General features: G+C 41.7%; 1 protein-coding gene across 1 annotated transcript in view; it reads right to left on the bottom strand.

Moving 5' to 3' along the window:
• palm1b (paralemmin 1b) overlaps positions 1–15,102 on the bottom strand; it is a 31,876-nt gene extending 16,774 nt beyond the window's left edge. Inside the window, exon 1 of the mRNA XM_008399174.3 lies at positions 14,382–15,102. The gene's annotated coding sequence lies outside the window, so the exon portion shown is untranslated. The remainder of the gene's footprint in view (positions 1–14,381) is intronic.
• Positions 15,103–17,750: the final 2,648 nt, after the last annotated feature.

Raw genomic sequence — 17,750 nt, forward strand, 5'->3', positions numbered from 1 at the left:
AGCATGCCTATATTTATCCCTCTAAACATGAGATTTGGTATCTGCCAAAAATATCCATTGACATTTCTTTAGTTACAACCCAGATACGTTCAGTTTTTGTCAGCAGAATTGGAGCAGAATGGCACTCTTATGAACAGAATACAATTAAATCTTTGTAAATAAATAATAAAATACCGCCCATTATATAAGACAAAGTGATTGTTCACGGAAAAAAATAAAACTGCTTAAACTTCTTTAAGAAAAATAATTTGAAAACTTGCATCTATTATAAGTTGATGTGTAAAAGCAACTGCAAATATTTCAGATTGATAACATCAGTTTTCATACACTCAAACGTAGCATCAGCAAAGCTAAAGATAATTGCCTAACGAAGAGATACTTAAGATTAAGCCATGAAAATACACCCGGTACAGCACAACTTAAATGTGGAAATCAATGTAGCCCAGTGATGGGGATGGTTAACAAGTCTAATTTACTGAGTCGGTGTCAAATTATCAATAGCTGCAACCTCAGGAGAAGATATTGAGTTCTCCCACTCTGTCTGGAGGCTGCCTCTCTCTCGCTTGAGGAAAAAAAAAAAAAAAAAAACTGGGAAAACTATTTTGAGATTGTGTAAATGATAGCTTTTTTCACAGATTGGAGGTGATTTTTGCAACAAAGCAATGCTTTCATTGCTGGAAAGGGATGATTGGAAGGGAAGCTTTGGTTTTCCTCCCTTCTTTAAATCAAACTCTCTCAAACGAGCAACGACGGAACAACTCTGCGTGACTCCGACCGCCTAAAACCCGACATGCTTCGGTGCAAAACACGTGCAGAAGCGGTGTCACCGCTCCTGTTGGGTGGCAAGACTCCCACTGTCACAGTGCGAATTAGCTGTCACTAATTCGCGGAGCTTATTACGAGGGCCGAAAACACACAGAGTCGACAGCTCTCATGTCAGCTCCGGTGTGAACTGGAGTCTTCTGAACCTCCAGTGGTCTCAAACATGGGGGTTATAGGACTCTTCACACTCCTGTACAGCAATCATATGAGTGACCTCAACAAACAGACTGTTTTTCCATCAGCATCACATGGAGATGCTTCGGGGAAAAAAAAAAAAAGAGAGAGAACCGCAATCATCTGATCAATCCCTCAAGCACACACATAAACACAGTCATATTATACTTCCTGGATTTTTTTCTGTGTTTTTTTTTCACATTTGACCCGTCAAGCCAATCAAGCAAAATCAGGAGGAATGAAAGCACATGGGAGGAAAGCATGTGGAAATTCTCCGCATAAAGAAAATGTTTGACATGATAGACCAGAACCGTAAAAAATAAAATAACCTAGAACTAATGTTAAAAATATTTACCGCTTATCTGAACCTGTCATTATTATTATTAGAAGTAAAGCCAGTGTCATCTGTGAAGACTTTCTTGCATGCCCAAATGCGTAAAAAACTCGCTAAAGTTTTCAAGTGATGTTCCAGACCATTTCCCCTCATGGGGAAAAAAAAAGCCTGCTTCTGAAATAATAAATAGGCTCACTGGTAGTTGTCAGAAGCACAGTCTGTGATCGGATTGTCCTCCCATTGCCTACATGTGTCCCCCTGACCTGCTGCGCAGAAGTCCTGTTTGAAATTATATTCACATCTTTGGTTGTTCTGCTAACTTTGCCACATTGCACACAGAAACTGGTGCACAGAAGCTGCACACTGCACTGATCGACATGGACCGCCATTGATTTCAGCCTGGGGTCATCAGGCATGCAGCCGGCGGATGCTAACATTCACAGCTCATTATTGTAATTTCCTTAACCATCAAGAATTCTGGATGACTGTATTGATTTTATTACACACGTTTCAGCTGAATATGACTATGCTTACGACGTTGTTAAATTTTCTATGAATCAGTGGATGAACAAGCATCACGAAGAAAAAAAAAAGAACTGATGGACAGCGTATAGTTGGCAGTAAGTTAGGTTCGAAAACAGATTTGTGTTAGACCGGCAAATCCAGCAACTCAGAAGTCACTCTGAAGGCAGGAGTCCCCAGAGTCACCAGGAAGGTTTCAGAGGGTGACGGGTCGCTGATGATCCTGCAGTGCCGAACAAAAACCAAAAATCTACAACAGAAATTCAGGAGTCTTCATATGTTATCGTCCAGTATGGGCCCAGGAGTTAAGAGAACAGCGAGTCTCAAACTCACCTGGTACTTGGTTTGGCAAACCGAGCAAGAAAAGGGTTGGACCCTGTTCACTGTGGTTATAAAAGCATAAGCATGCCTAGTACCAGGGCTGCGTGTTAGGAGGAAGAAATGTGATTGCTATGGTGAATGTTGCGATAATAATAAGACTGGTGATAAATAATTCAAGTACTGATAATGTCTTTATGTTTCGGATCCTTAGTAAATATGGACCCCACATTATAACTACATAAAAATTCACGATAACGGCCTTGATAACAAGGATTTAATCAAAAAGTTGATTCTGGTTGACGTCACCTATTTTGGCATTGAAACAACACAGATTTTTATTTTTTTTTTATCTTACTTTCTGGAACATTTATTCTCCATTAAAAAGTAAGAATTCCCAAATACCTCACAGATATAGTATCTAAACAATTAGCAATCTCGTATGTTCAGATATGGTACTCCACAAGTTTTTGTTGTAAAGAGTGTTAAGCTACTGTTGCCTTTTTGTCATCTTGTCACAGTTATCCCATTTTCACCTGACCTCTGACATTAAAAAAAGGCCTTTCCATCTACACAGCTGCTGGCTTCTATGTTTTTCTCTGAACATCATTAAGAGACATTTATGTGTAAAAGTCCCATTAGATCACTTTATGGGCATTCAAATTAATGACATATTTAAAGTAACCTTTATCTCCTTTCTTCCCCCTTTCAATGCCGGGTTTGAACTTCAGCAAACCTTCCTGCAGTTCAATGCCTGGATTCATTGAGCAGGTGAACAGGCGTATCAAATAAAGCGTCCATTTAGTGCGTATTCTAAAACACAGCTGATCATGGCCTGATTTTTGTTGATTGTTTCCATTTTGTTTTAAGCAAAATTCAAGATTTGGTAGCGTTTGTCCAAGCTCCGTGACTGATGTGACAAATTTTAAAATCCTTGACGTAAAAATGCAGCCTCGTGTTCTGCTGCCTCTTACACAAACTACACACACGGAGGGAAAAGCTTTGTGGCATAGTTAGGAGAGTAATTACATTTGTCACAGTAAAAGGAAGATGACGAGGGAGGCAGGAAGTCACTTACAGACGGGGTACAATGACGTATTGAATCAGATAAATGTAAGCGATCCAAATGTCGATCAAGAAAAAGCTGGAAACGGATGTGATCTTTAACGGCCAGCGGGGTTTTAAACATTTGTTTCTGGCAGTATGACAAAGCAGGTGTGCAACAGCCTAAGCCGGTAAGACACAGTCATCCTCGCTTTCTGCTGGGTGCTCTGCAGTCGCAGCGTTTCCAGGAACACATTAACTGGCTGCAAAGTGCACCATCATGTTTTCTAACCACATTTTGCTTATAATCTTCTGGCTCCGGCGTACACTTTTGCCCTGTGCAACTCCACTGGATCCCCTCAAAGAAATTAACTTGGTGCCCACGAAGCTACATAGTTAATAATGCACGCTGCCCGTCACTGATTGAGAACACGACGCAGATCTGAAGACAAACAAGCTTTACGGTTTACAGACGCAATGTTTTCTAACAGGAACTGGCAGGGTGCAGCCAAAACATAACAGCTGCAATTTCCCTGCAACATTTATAACCGACATATTTTATTTCATGTGACAGAAACATCTTGCTTTTAAGTGTAACCGTTTGCTTTTGTAAAAAGAAAGCTGATTATTAAAGTTATTTTGACACAGAAGTTAGTTCAGAAGCGTTGCATCAATTATTGACGTAGCACAGTCTGAGTGCATAAAGGTCAGCGAGAACATGGCATACCAACATAAGACGGCTCACATTGTCCGTTTCACATATAATTATCTTTAGTGACACATTACAGCAGTCGTCTTAATCACAGATTCCTTTTAGACTTATTCATGTTGTTTCCTGGCATCTGTTGATTATCAGTGACTAAACATCTTACTTTAAAATGCCTGAGCTGATCTAATATCTATTTTACAGCTACTTCTACAAAAAAAGTCATATGCATATGATCGGCCCGATGGGAATATTCTAGTCTTACGTGTAAAATCATAATAATAATAATAATAATAATGGATTTTGTGCTCCTCGATGTGTTCAAACATGGATGCCGCAGGTTCAAGTAACTTGAACTCTAAAGGGTGAACGCTTTTAATAAAGAACCACTGACTTGAAACAATGTCAAGTTGCCGACAGGCTGGTGAAAAATACTAATAATGTTTTTGCCTCCCCCAGTAAGACTGATGCTGATTATGGAGGAGCAGAGGCCTTTTAATTTGTGCTGCTGGTTTGGAAACTTCACAGGCCAGATTTGTTACATGCGTTGTCAGAATTATTATTGGATATTCAGAGGATAGAAAACAAAAGTTTTGCCAAAATTGCTGTGATCCAATTGTATGTAAGCAGTCATGAAGCCTCTAAAACCATTGGCGGTATTAATTTGGGTATCGAATGCTTTGAGATTACTTTCAGGCCTTAATAAACAAGAATGGGTTTACATTAGAAACCTGAAAGAAACAGTATCTATGTCTAATGGTAATGAGTGTTTTCATGAAAAAACCCAAACCAAAACAATTACGTAATAGCCTCGAAAGAAAATTACAAAAAAATTAACTGCATTAAATTATAACAGGCAGGAATAACTCCATCTTACATCGTGGCAACATTAAGTTGAACTGAGCTGCATATTTTTTATGACTTTAAATCGATTAATAACCAGTTACACCCTTACAAACCAATTAAAATCGGCAACGTAGTTCAGCTATAGTTCTCATGGTGCGGCTCCATTTCACAGAAAACACTGCAGCTAATGAACTAGAAAACAGCTTTTAACGATCCCACTTATGATATGTCGAAACATAAACACCTTTAAACTATTTCCATAAATTAATTTGTGCTGTCTGAGTGGCGAAGAGGCGTTCATTTGCGTTCAAACTCACAGCAACAGGAACCTTTTAACAGGCTTTCAAGCAGTCTCAAAACTAATCTGATAAAGGAGCAGCTTTAAAAATGAATATATATATCATTTTTTTTCAGGACATATATTACTTTAAAAGTCTGACTGATTAGTTTAACAATCCAGGCCTGGATTAAAAAAAGATCAGGTACTCAGAAAGGAAGTTAATCTCAAATCACTTCACACTCTCATTATTGAAGTGGCACTTCTTTCTCCTCACTGCTGTTCACGTCGTCGACTTCCTTCCTTCAGGCCACAAGAGGACACGCACAACAATATCTGTGCCTTTCCCCCCCACCCACCCCAAACTCCAACCAAGCTCTCGTCTCAGGCCAAACACCCACACGGTGACCTCGTCGCCACCACACATGCACACTCGGCAGCCTCCTCTCTGAGGCACAACACAAACTGTGCCAAACGTAAACACTGCGGTGCCAATAAAAACCAAAGGAAGTCCGCTGAGGTCACATGTTAAGTCTTCCAGGGGTCACGGGGTAAAACTAGTTCCCTTCTTTCAGGTCAGCAGTAAATAACGGCTCCGCCGCTGCGGCAGTCAGAGGAGGACAGCGCTGCGCGACATCCATGTCGAAAGCACAAATGAGGCACTGTTTAACATGCACGTCGTGAGGACAAATGGGAAACCACGCGCCGATTGAGAAATGCAGGGCGGAGTTGTGACGAGGGGCGGTGGGATCAAGACGACCAAGAAGCGCTGCTAACATCTTACTTTGCCAACTCCGTATTGCAATACAGCGCCTGGCATTTTGTTGCATCAATATGACCTCTATCAATTTCTTGGGAAATCAAAAGACACGAGGGCTGCACAGTGGCGCAGTTGGTAGAGCTGTTGCCTTGCAGCACAAATGTTCTGGGTTCGATTCCCAGCCCCAGTCTTTCTGCATGGAGTTTGCATGTTCTCCCTGTGCATGCATGGGTTTTCTCCGGGTACTCCGGTTTCCTCCCACAGTCCAAAAACATGACTGTCAGGTTAATTGGCGTTTCCAAATTGCCCCTAGGTGTGAGTGTGTGTGTGTGTGTGCATGGTTGTTTGTCCTGTGTGTCTCTGTGTTGCCCTGCGACAGACTGGTGACCTGTCCAGGGTGACCCCGCCTCTCGCCCGGAACGTTAGCTGGAGATGGGCACCAGCAACCCTCCCGACCCCACTGAGGGACAAGAGTGAAAGAAAATGGATGGATGGATCAAAAGACACGCCATGAACAGTTCACATCTTCTATTTGTTAAGACAAGAGGAACTCTCATTTTACTTTCTCTGACAAGGCTATTGTTGTCTTTCTGGCAAACAAAATTTCAGGAATATCTGCTACATAAGACCCCCAACTATACCCGATTTTTGTCAGCTTTTGACTTAAAACTGATGTAGTTCGATGCTTTAAAAGGATAGCTCTGATGACTTCAGATCAGATTTTTTTGTCAAATTAGTAGATGAATGTCATATTTTATTGGGTGTATAAAAAACACACACACAATATCCTCAGAGTAGTGAGAGACTCGAACGGAAAATGCAGTCAGTGAGGTATTATTTTTAGATAAAATACATCTACATTTATCACAAGACCTTAAAGATGGCCGCTGTTCTCTCTGCCAAATAGCTTCAGTGTTAGATTAGGATCATTTTCAAACAACTACAAGACCTGGTAAATCGCAGGAACTTCTCTCTGTGACCTGTACTTGTAGTTTAGGCAAACATTGTGGTGGGTCTGGCTGCCTTCTACTAGAGGGAGAAATCTGGCATTCCCCTGACTTTCATTACATGATACTGAAAATACCGACAAGACAAAAACAAAGATAGGAAAACAATAACAAGATATGAACAACAAAATGTGTCTGCTATGCATGTGTCTTGCATGTGTGTGTGTGCTCAAGTGTGTACAGAATTGGAGGAAGAAGCAGCCTGCAGAAAACCGGTAATCAGCGTCACAGAGGGGATAGGAGGCTGGTATCACCACAATACTCATGTCAGGAAGTTGCCTCTCACATTCACAGTCATGGACACAACATGCAGCAGTGCAGGGGACACTGACGGCACGGGCAACCGACGTTTGGACCTGCTGCCATCCCAAAGCCAGCAGCCCTCGACCTGCCGCCCGAAACCCCTGCAGAGCTGAACAAACATTACCTCAACCAGCGACCACGTCAGATCCAGGGGTCAGTAGAGTTGCCACAACTGACCCCTGGAACAGCCCATGCTACATATACACTGCTCACATTTTCAATTCCATTGCATGAAAGAATACCTGCACTTGTAGTGAACTGTTGATTCACAACTAGCAGGGGGATAAAGCCGTTAGCCTCACCCAGCATACCTTTACTGTAAAATATTAATGTTGTTCAATGGGAGGAAATCAATTACTTGAATCGTAAAACTATAGATTAATATGTGCCAATATTGAGTTGTATTGCATAAATAGGAATATTATCAGTTTTACAAGATATTTAAAATCTACTAAAACTACTGTTAGACTCTAACTACCTCTTAGCTTCCCATTGCTCTTGGGATTTATCACAGGTAAGACGACATTGACACCTTGTAAGATTTTGAAATCAGTTTTCAAAAATATGCAGAATATTTCTTAGCTCCACTTTTCCACAGCGTTAACTTAAAAAGCACTCAACTTGTGACCTATTCAGAGATTTATTGCTGAGGCTACACTCATCACTCTGGCAACGTAGAAAAAAATTCAACACGGATCTTTTTAACATGTGATTAAAGGCCTGACTTGTTCACTCCCCTTTGGCCCATGCTTATGTTGTTACAAATCAGTGCAAACGGGCAATTTGCATTTAAGGAATGGCTCTTAGATTTATTTCTACAGAATAAAGCAAAGCTTTGTCTCTGAGCTACGCCATTGTGTAGATTTATGTCAATGTGGAGTAGGGAGTGGGCTGCATAATGGTATTGTTAATAGAGGAAATATTTTGGAGGATATGGATGCGAAACAAATTTGAACCAGGTGTTCACAATTATGAGATGCACCATTCAGTGCTCAGTGGTTGAAATCTGTCTTGATCCGAAGGTAAAATATTACACGTCTTCTGTTGTTCATCTTATAACCAAACTAAAAACTACTGTTTTCAGTCTGTGAAGACATCTAGTGATGAGTTCTTTTATGCAGTAAAGTTCAGATTTTTTTAAGAAAAAAAATCCTTTAATTTAGCCTTAATTACACCAGAAATCATTTTAGTGAGTGGCAAAAACAGCTGACTGGTCTCCAAATATTTTTATTCAACATAATAAGTTAGTTTGATTTTTGTAGAAAAGATCTTCAGAGAGCTAACCACAAACAGGGTCTCACGTTTGTTAAAAATTGTTGGACGCTTTGGCTTAATAAAAGATTAATATCTTGTGTTGTACTTGACATTTTCTATTTTAACACAATTTTAGATCTGTTAGTGAAATTCTTGCCCAAAACAAATTTGTTCAGCCAAACAAAATTGTCCCATTCTTGAATTACAGCCATGGACCCAATACATACCACTACAAGGGCCAAAAATGACTTGCGGGCCACACTTTGGACATTCCTGGGTTACAGGTATATGCTTTGATTGAACAAAGGCTACAAAATGCAAACGGTTTTACAAATGGTATAGTTCTTAAAAAGAAAATCAGAACTGGGAGAAAAGATTAGATAAGTCTAGTTCTTGCAGGAAAATGTCAGAAACAAACTCAGAAGAATTTGGTGGTGACAGCAGTAGGAGTTCGCCCTGCAATCGGTGGATTGCCGCTTGGTTTCCCAGTCCGCCTGACTTTGTCGTTTGTGTCCCTGGGAAAGACGCTTCGCCTGCCTCGCCTGCTGGTGTTGGTTGTAAGGGCTGATGGTGCAAAATTGCAGCCTCAATTCTGTCAGACTTCTCCATGTCAGCTGCAGCTACAATCCCGTAGCTTGTCATCATCATCAGCACGCCTTTTGGTCATATTATTTCACCTCACAATTATCAGGCAATTATCAACATCTGCAAGTTCATCAAAAAAAAAAAAAAGTCAACCATCATCTCAACAAGGATTCTTGTTGTTAATGAGTAAAGAACAGGATAATGGGCTTTAGTTATTGACTTGTGCCATCGTCTCAATGCAACAACCTTTGTAAAAGCTTTAGAACCAACATGACCTGCTGACACCGGAGCTTTTATCCTCGCAGACAACCGATTTTCATAGTAAGCCGTCTCCTGCTTCCTAATACTTGCTCTCTGCCTCTCAGGTCAGTCAGCATCTTTTATACATCTGTGAGACAATGGAGTTGCATTACTGGAGCAGCATCTCATTTCAATGTTAACGCAGGAACCATTAAGCCTAATTATGTGCCTTTCCCTTATGGCAACCTCCCAATCCCCTCTTAAAACTCTAAGAACAGCTAGCAATTGTTTATAGAGAGCTTGTTTGTCTCATATCTCCCCAGCAAACCTCTTCTGGGATTTAACAGAAACAATTACAAAGAAAAAAAAAAAAAGATTATCACATTCACAAGAGATTTAATATTTGTTCACCGTCTTCTTTTCAGGTTCAGGTCCTTAACAGCAAATAAAAATATGTTTGTACCCCGTTTGCCACATATCAATGGTGCTTTTGAAATAGTCTTTGTAACGACTATGCTGATCGTCATATGAGAATGTGGGTGTGCGCGTGGTTTGACCAGCGGACACAAGAGTCTCTCTTTCTCCCGAGCACACACGTATTAGCACAGCGCGCACAAACACACTCGGCCGAGGATGTTTCCCTCAGAGATTAAAGCGACTTAGTGGCTTAAAATGACAGTTAATGAGAAGACAGATGATCTGTAGGGAAGCGATTGAAAATAAAAAAACAAATCCCCTCCCGCTTTAGCCGTCATGACAATGCAGCATGCGGGGGTGCGGTGAGGTGAGGGAGACTAGTTAAAGAGAGGGTGAGGAAAAAGTGACTATCCAGGAGAAAATGAGGAAACAGATTATTAAGAAGTGAGTAAAATTACATGGAGGAAGAGAGGGCAAGGTGGAGAGCAGTGCATTATCTATTAATATTCGACACCTCTACAATCTGAGCCCAATGTTGCTCTTTACAACTTTGAATGCTGGACAAGGAAGCTTTCAGTGGACGACTGTTCCACAGAAAACTTTAAGGCTTGCTGTTCTTTTAACACTTTCAGTCTGCTGATTTAGTTTTAGAACCACTGTATTGTTGACAGCAGGGTCAGTGAGGGGAGCCAACTGGGTCTGTGGGTGGTCCTCTGTACTCCACCTATGTATCCATGCACAATCAACCCAAATGGTTAAATGCCACTTTTGAGGGGGCAATCGGGGGCACCTTGTTGATACTAAGTTAACCTCATTTTACCTTCAGATCTTCCTTTGTTCTTGGCATATATTTAACAAGATGTTTGAACATTGAAACGAAAGCATCGCTCTTTGAGATGAAACTCCTATGACTCTGGAAAACATTGGATTAACAAAGAACACGTGGCTGTGTTCAAGACACCAAATTGAGAGAATTTTACCTTTGTGACATGGTACATTGTTCCATCAGAAATTGGGTACATTGTGGCCATAAAATAATGGAAATGAGGAGTAGCAATATTCATGTCCTTCACTTGGTAGCAAGTATGGATCCATACTGTACTTCAGATTTGAGACTCATCAGACCAGGCAACGTTTTTCCATCCTGGTATTGTTGGGGCTTGTGTGAGTTGCATCCCCAGTTTCCTGTTTTCAGCTTAAAGGAGAGTTACCCAGTGTGGTCATCTGCTGCTGTAGCCCACCGGTTTCAAGGTTCAACATGGCTCCTATTCTATTTTGTTTTCGCTCTACCATTTCAAACCAGTTTGAAAATAATCTCGGACATCAACAAAGCATCTTCACACAAGATATTTCTCATATTTGGAACCTTCTCTGTAAACCCAAGAAAGTTTCTATGTGTTTATATAGTAGGCAGACCAGCTAACAACCACACCGCATTCAATTATTTAAATCCTCCTTCCATCTTAACCATGTTTGCTTCCATGAAACAAGTTAATAAGCCATTTTCCTTTAAACAGCCACTAAATAGCTATCTAATAAAATGCCAGGTGAGTGTATGTTGAGTTGAAATAACACTGAACAAACAGTGGTGGAGAAGGTATTGAGTTATTGCATCTGAGCGTTGTACTCCAGCTGTAGCTTCACAGACAAATACAATAATAGTGGGGGGAGTCAAAAGGGTTCTTGAAGTGTTCTGACTATGTTGGTCACTTTAATTCATCCAGTTTGTGGATTTACAGAGCTACACTATTGGTTCACATGTTAGCTGAAAATAACCAAGTTCTGCTAAAATTAGCTATAAAATTAAGATGCGTGTTAAATTAGGTGGGAATGTAAAGCTGGTAGACCAAAAGCATTAACCCGTAAAATGTAGGTAAAAAGAATTTCTATCACACAGAAGAAGTAATAAAGACATTTCTACAACTAAAATTAAAAAGCTTGGGTGCTAAAAATACAATTCATCAAACTGAAAACAGTGGCAGTAACTTCAAAGTTTACAGAGAAACCGTTCACCTAAGCTGTTTAGTTTAGACCCAACTCATTCTTACACCTTTTCTTTTTTTTCCTCTGACAGCCCATAAATATGAGCGAGTGACCTTCCAGTTACCAGCCCATTTCCCCAAATCTAAATTGATGGAAACAGAGCCATCCAATTACCATGCCCGCCAGGTCAGGAGGCAGCCATCAGCACACAAAAACGTAAACAATCCATACATGCTTGACTTATTTGTTCAACTTTGCTGCCTTCTGCCTAAAACTCACACACAAAGCTGCACATGGAGGCACACAGAGACAGAAATGTGACTGGCCATAGTCGTGACGCCAGATGATGACTGGGTGAACAAGACAAGTGCTGTCAGCTCTGCAGAGAGTTGCTGACAAAACACAGAGCAGCCCCCACCGGATATAGAGCTCCCCCAAGCTAAAGCGCCGACTGGCCGAGGCATTTTAGGGGACCCAACGTGTCTGGCTCATACAATAAAATGACACAACAGACAACAAACAGGAGCAGGAACAGGCCTGGTGTCGTTACTCTGCTTGGTAAGATTGGCCTAAAACGGCACAGAAACACAGCACACAGGTAAGCTATAAATGTGTAGGAACGTTTGACGTAGGGATATGAAATAATTCTCAAGCTTTGAAAGGCTATGGCACAACTGCAAATCAACTACTAAATGGCTGTCCACCTAAACAAACCGAAAGCTTGACAATGAGAGCTTAGAAGCAGCCAAGAGATCTGTGATAACTCTCTGGAGGGCCAACGGAGATCCATGGCTCAGGTGGGAGAATCTGTCAACATGACAACAACATAGAGTTATTCAACCATTCTTTCCTCTGTTAGAGTGGTAAGAAGAAGGCCACTGTTGGAGCAAAGCCATAGGAAGTGTTTAAAGTTTGTACGGGGCACCGCAAACATGAGGAAGAAGGTGTTGTGTTCAGATAAGAGCAAAATATAACTTTCTGGCCAACATGTAAAACACTGCACATTAATCTAAACAAATCACTCCCATGCTGACACTTGGTGGTGGCGACATCATGCTATGGTGCAGCGCATCTTTAGCATGGACAAGCAAGCTAGTCATCTTTGACAGGAAGATGGATGAAGCGTATTTTCAGGGCATTTCTGGAATAAAACATCTTCATTTACCAGCTTGACGATGACTATAAACGTACAACCAGGCGGACAATGGGAAAGTTTAGATGAAAGCATATTTATGTGTAAACATCCATCCGTCATCCCATTATCTGACACACTTATCTTTGTGGGTTTGCAAGGGGGGCTGCTCCCTATCACCAGCAGTCAACGGGTGAGAGGCGGGGAATGTCCTGGACATTCCTACGTGTAAACATTCAGGCCTAGATTCAATTGAGGATCAGTATCAAACCTTGAAATTTGATGTCCACAGAAGGGTTTTGTGTAATCTGACTGAACTTTCAGTTATGCTGTTTTGCTCAAGTTCACTCAGAACTTGAGCAAAACAAACGAACAGGCAAAAATCTCAATCTCTCAAGATTGCGATTGAGCCACAGATTGAAAATGCAGTGAAAGACGGTTTAATTTTGTGAAGCATATCTGTCAAAAAAAAAAAAAATCACACTACAGTAGACATAAGTTATCCTGGTGTTGTAGTAACATTTGGGAAAGTGCTATAAACCTCAAAGTGAAGTTGACATATCTCTGGCATTATTAGAACACAAAGGCATTGATGTATTTCGCAGGACATGAAGTAGAATAAGGCATGTCCAGGATCTAGAAACGTTCTGGGCGTGTTGTGTGTACAGACAATGTACTTGTCAACAAAGAGTTAGTTCACAACATAGAGAACTCCAGGGGGAGAGACAATAGGTAAGGACCAAAGGGGGGGGAAAAAATCTGCTTTGTCTGGTTTGGCTTCTACCTGCTGGGATCAAACGCAGCTAAGAAGAACAGAGTAAAATTAATGGGAGTGACAACGTTCTGTTCAGTGACAGGAAAAGACACAGGCACGGGTCTACGTGCCGTTCAGAGCGGGATGGCGGAGGCAGCCTGAGCGCGTTGAAGATGCTCAGCATCATAACTCCCTGTTCCGCGCTGGAGAGTGGAAATTCCGGACAGGAGTATGTAATGACCGAGGTTTTATCAGCTCATGTGGGAGCGCGCCATGTTGGAGCGCGGACTGCTCGCATCCCATCACAACACACGCACGGAGATATCCCGCTTCTCCCCCTGCCTCCTCGCTTTCTCCTCACTCCTCCATCGACAGTCTGCAACCAGTCAGCCTCTCTCCTCTGCGCCGAGACGGCCGCACACGGCTTGCTGGCGCCACGGGAACATTTACCAACAGAGGCACCCAGAAACACTCCTCTTTTCTCGCACAAGCGGATCGATATAACATGATGGAGCGTCATAGGCGTTCGTGTAAACATGCCTTCCCGTTACACCTGTCGTGCCGCGTCTGCGCTTCCAAGACATGCAGCAAAACACGGTGGAATATGACAGAAATCCTCCTTGAATCTGCTTCTGAATTTTGGAATCATTTGTCCCAGAAGGATGCAGCCTCTCTTGGGATAGACCTTGAATGTGTTCAGCGCCGTCCAAGATGTTTACATGGCCCAAGAAGGCCACACACACACACACACACACCGCCAATATGTTTTGTATTTTCAGCCTTCCATCCACCTTCCACCGCTGTCATCCAAGTCTGTCCCAACCCACTGATGCTGCCGCACAAGCTACCGAAAACAGGTCACCCACAGGAAAAAGAGAGAAAAAAAAACAAAACTGGACTTACTCAGTTGCAGATCCCTTTTCCTTCCCGCTGCAGACGTCTTCCAAACTAGCTGTTTTTTTTTTTTTTTTATTATTATTGTTATTTATTTCTGGATTCAGAATGGCCAAACACCCCCCTCTCTCTCCTCCTCCTCCTCCTTCTTTAATTTTTTTTTTCCTTCCCTGTTATAGCCGAGGTGACGCGGCAGGCAGCTCGCGCGCGCAGCCTGACGTTACAATGAGAACCCGACGGCTTCGTCTCGTGCGAAACAGGCGCGCGGTGGACTCGGGAATCTCATGGGCGATAGGGCGTCGTCGGGAGCAGGTTGTGGTTTAGCTTCAGCCAAGAGGGAGAGAGAGAGAGGGAGAGAGAGAGGGAGGCAGACAGACAGAGTGTGAGTGGTATGTGAAGGGGAGCGCAGAGGGGGAAAGGATACGCCTCCCTGCCGTGTGGAGATAAAGGGGACCCTGGCCGCGCACGCTGATTGAGACACGGTTCCTCCTCTATACTAGCGAGAACTACTGCTGGCTGCCATTCAGCCCTTATCACATGACGCAAGGAACGGAGGCTGTGTGCTTCGGGGCCGCTTCACACCGCGCATCAAAACACATCAAGCCCTTCTTGCATTTTGGAGAGGGCGCCATTCTTCCTTGTTTTCCTGTCCCGCCTCCCCATCTAGTGGCGGCGTTAGGCTCAGTCCCAAGACTCAACCCGAGGGTTTCTTTCTGCTGCATTAATAACGCCCATGCCTCGGCTTTTACAGCTTACGGTCAGAGACTTTAAGGTGAACACGCTCGCTCGTGTATCAGCTGTTTTCGTAACTGACGTCACAACATTGTGTCCTAAATAATACCAGCTGGCTATAATTATTCTCACCTCTGCACCCTGATATTGTCCAAAACATGGTGCACCAGCACCGAGCATACAGCAGGTGGTGGTAGAGATCTAAATAGTTTTCGTGGCCACATTAAGTTTCCTCATATAAATGCCGAGAGTTGGCCAGATCTGTTGGAAAACTGGGTGTGAAACTTTAATTTCAACAGGAGGGAATGCTTTTAAATAGCAAATGGGTTTAAAGGAATTTTCTAAACACCAAACGAGTGCATTAGGACTAATTTATCTATCTATAAAAAGTCTAACGTTTCACAGAAACCTTTAAAATGTTTTTTTTCTTTATATGTAACTACACCTGCTGCTCTCCATATTGTTGACACATAGCAAGACAGAAAATATGTGGGACAAGATATATAATTGTGCAGCAAAGAGATTTCACACTTATTAAATAATTCCATATGGGTTTATGCAAAGTTTTGATGCTTTTGGTGAGAATTTAAAATGTATGCAGTCATGAAAATAAAGAAAAAACATTAAATGTGTAGGGGTGCAGGTAATAAACCCTTGAGACCTACCCAGAACAGCTACATTTATGCTGAGATTAAATTAGACAAAAGTGGAACCTATTTACTAATTTGATTACTTCTAAACACATTTTGCAGAATTAAATTTTATTTAGGGATAAAGGAGTTAGCTAAAATGCAACTTAAACCACTCTAAATCCTGACTCATTTATTTTTAAAAGCTATCATTTTAATTCCAGTTTCCAAGTTCTGACTTTGTGTTGGTCCATCACACAATATCCCAATAAATCATAGTAAAATTGTGTGTTTTAAAAAAAACGGATAAAGGGGTGTGGATACTATTGCAACACTGAATGTCTAAGTGAAGATGTGAGGCTGAGCTAAGATTTGTTTTTTTTCCCCTCACATTTTAGGGAAGTTGTGAGTTTTAAAGCGGTATCAGATCTTAGTTTAGCATGTGGGTGCTCAGGGAATCCTGGAAGAATGTAAAAGTGGGTGAGAGCCAGCAAGGGAGAATACAAAGAAACGAAATCATGCTGAAAGAGAGAGAGAAAAAAAAACACCAGCCTTGTCTGCTGCTCACTTCACACACATCCATCTTTCTCTCCCCTCAAGCAATTTTCCATGTGTGTGTAGATCACACGACTGCATGTAGGAAGAGGATTCGGAGGAGGCACAGCACTCCTGATGGTGTGCATGTGCGTGTCTCTCTTGACATCATGATAAATACTGGTGACAGATGAGGGTCAGCCATGTTTAGGTACTAAAAACCCTCCCCAAAATGTTTTTTTTTTTAAATTATTATTATTGTTGTTGTTGTTTCTCCTTGAGAAATCAAATGCAGCATCTCTATCTCAATTTGACAACAGTGAGGGACTTTAAACGGACAAACCGTCTTGAGTTTGTACGTGATCTGCAACCAAAAGCAGTTCGGCGAGTGTCGTTACGCGTAAATGTATGCAAACAAGCCCGTGTGTGTGTGTGTGTTTGTGTGTGTGTGTGTGTTTGTGTGTGTGTGTGTGTGTGTGTTTACGTGCGCCGTGGTTTGTGTGTTTGTGACTTTGGAGCCCTGGAGGCCAGCTCAGCACTTGGCTTCTTATCTCCCTCTCAGAACCTTGGTCGTGAATAAACATCTCCGGAATAAATATTTCCCAACGTGAAAATAACCGAGTGGAATTTGGAGGAGGCTGCAGAAAATCCACATCGGAGGACGAGGGGGTGGAGGTGGGGGGGCGGAGGAAGTGAATGGATGAGAAAATGAAATAGTGAGGGATTCAGCTGAGAGGCAGATAGAGGCTTTGGGGTTTTCCTCGTTTCCATGCACATGACCGAAAAAAAAATAAAAATTCTCCAAATTATTCATTTATTTTCTATACTTTCATCTTTTTTGCCTTGTGTTTCTGTATCTAACTCCATCCCTGTCCTTTTCAAAATGCCAGTCGTGTGTCTGTGGGCTACTGTAGATTGTTTTGCATTCTCCTGCGCTCTTGTGCCAGTGCGTGGGGGCGTTTGTAGGAGGAGAAGAGTTCTGTTTTTTTTTTTTTTCTTTCTGTTGCTCCCACATTTAACGAGCTATATCGTACAGTTCAGACCTATTTTAACCTATTTCATATAGTTTAATGTATTTCATTTGGATTTTGTGTATCAGACTAATGCAGAGCAGCACAAGTTATTGTGGGGTTGAAGGAAAGCAATGCATGACATCATCTTGTATGACTGTTGTTTGCTGCAGTAAGAGCTGCATATCTTTTTAGCATCGTTGGACATACACACTGGAGGTGCGGACAGTGCCACAGATTCTCAAAAATGAACATATCTACACTTTGACTAGGACATTATCAAATAAATGCATGCATTGGTTCAAAACAATGCTGGCCAAGTTAAGTTAAAAGTATTCACTGTCCACAAAATTCTTATGGCTTTTTAAAAATTTTTTTTTTACAAGATTAGCACTCTTTTCCGCTCTTTCATAGCAGAGATGATCTGTCAACATAATAGTTTTTATGTCGACAGAGTTTTCATCATGCCACTT

This window comes from Poecilia reticulata, chromosome 22 (genome assembly GCF_904066995.2).
Source record: "Poecilia reticulata chromosome 22, P_reticulata-male-v2, whole genome shotgun sequence".
Classification (NCBI taxonomy): domain Eukaryota; kingdom Metazoa; phylum Chordata; class Actinopteri; order Cyprinodontiformes; family Poeciliidae; genus Poecilia; species Poecilia reticulata.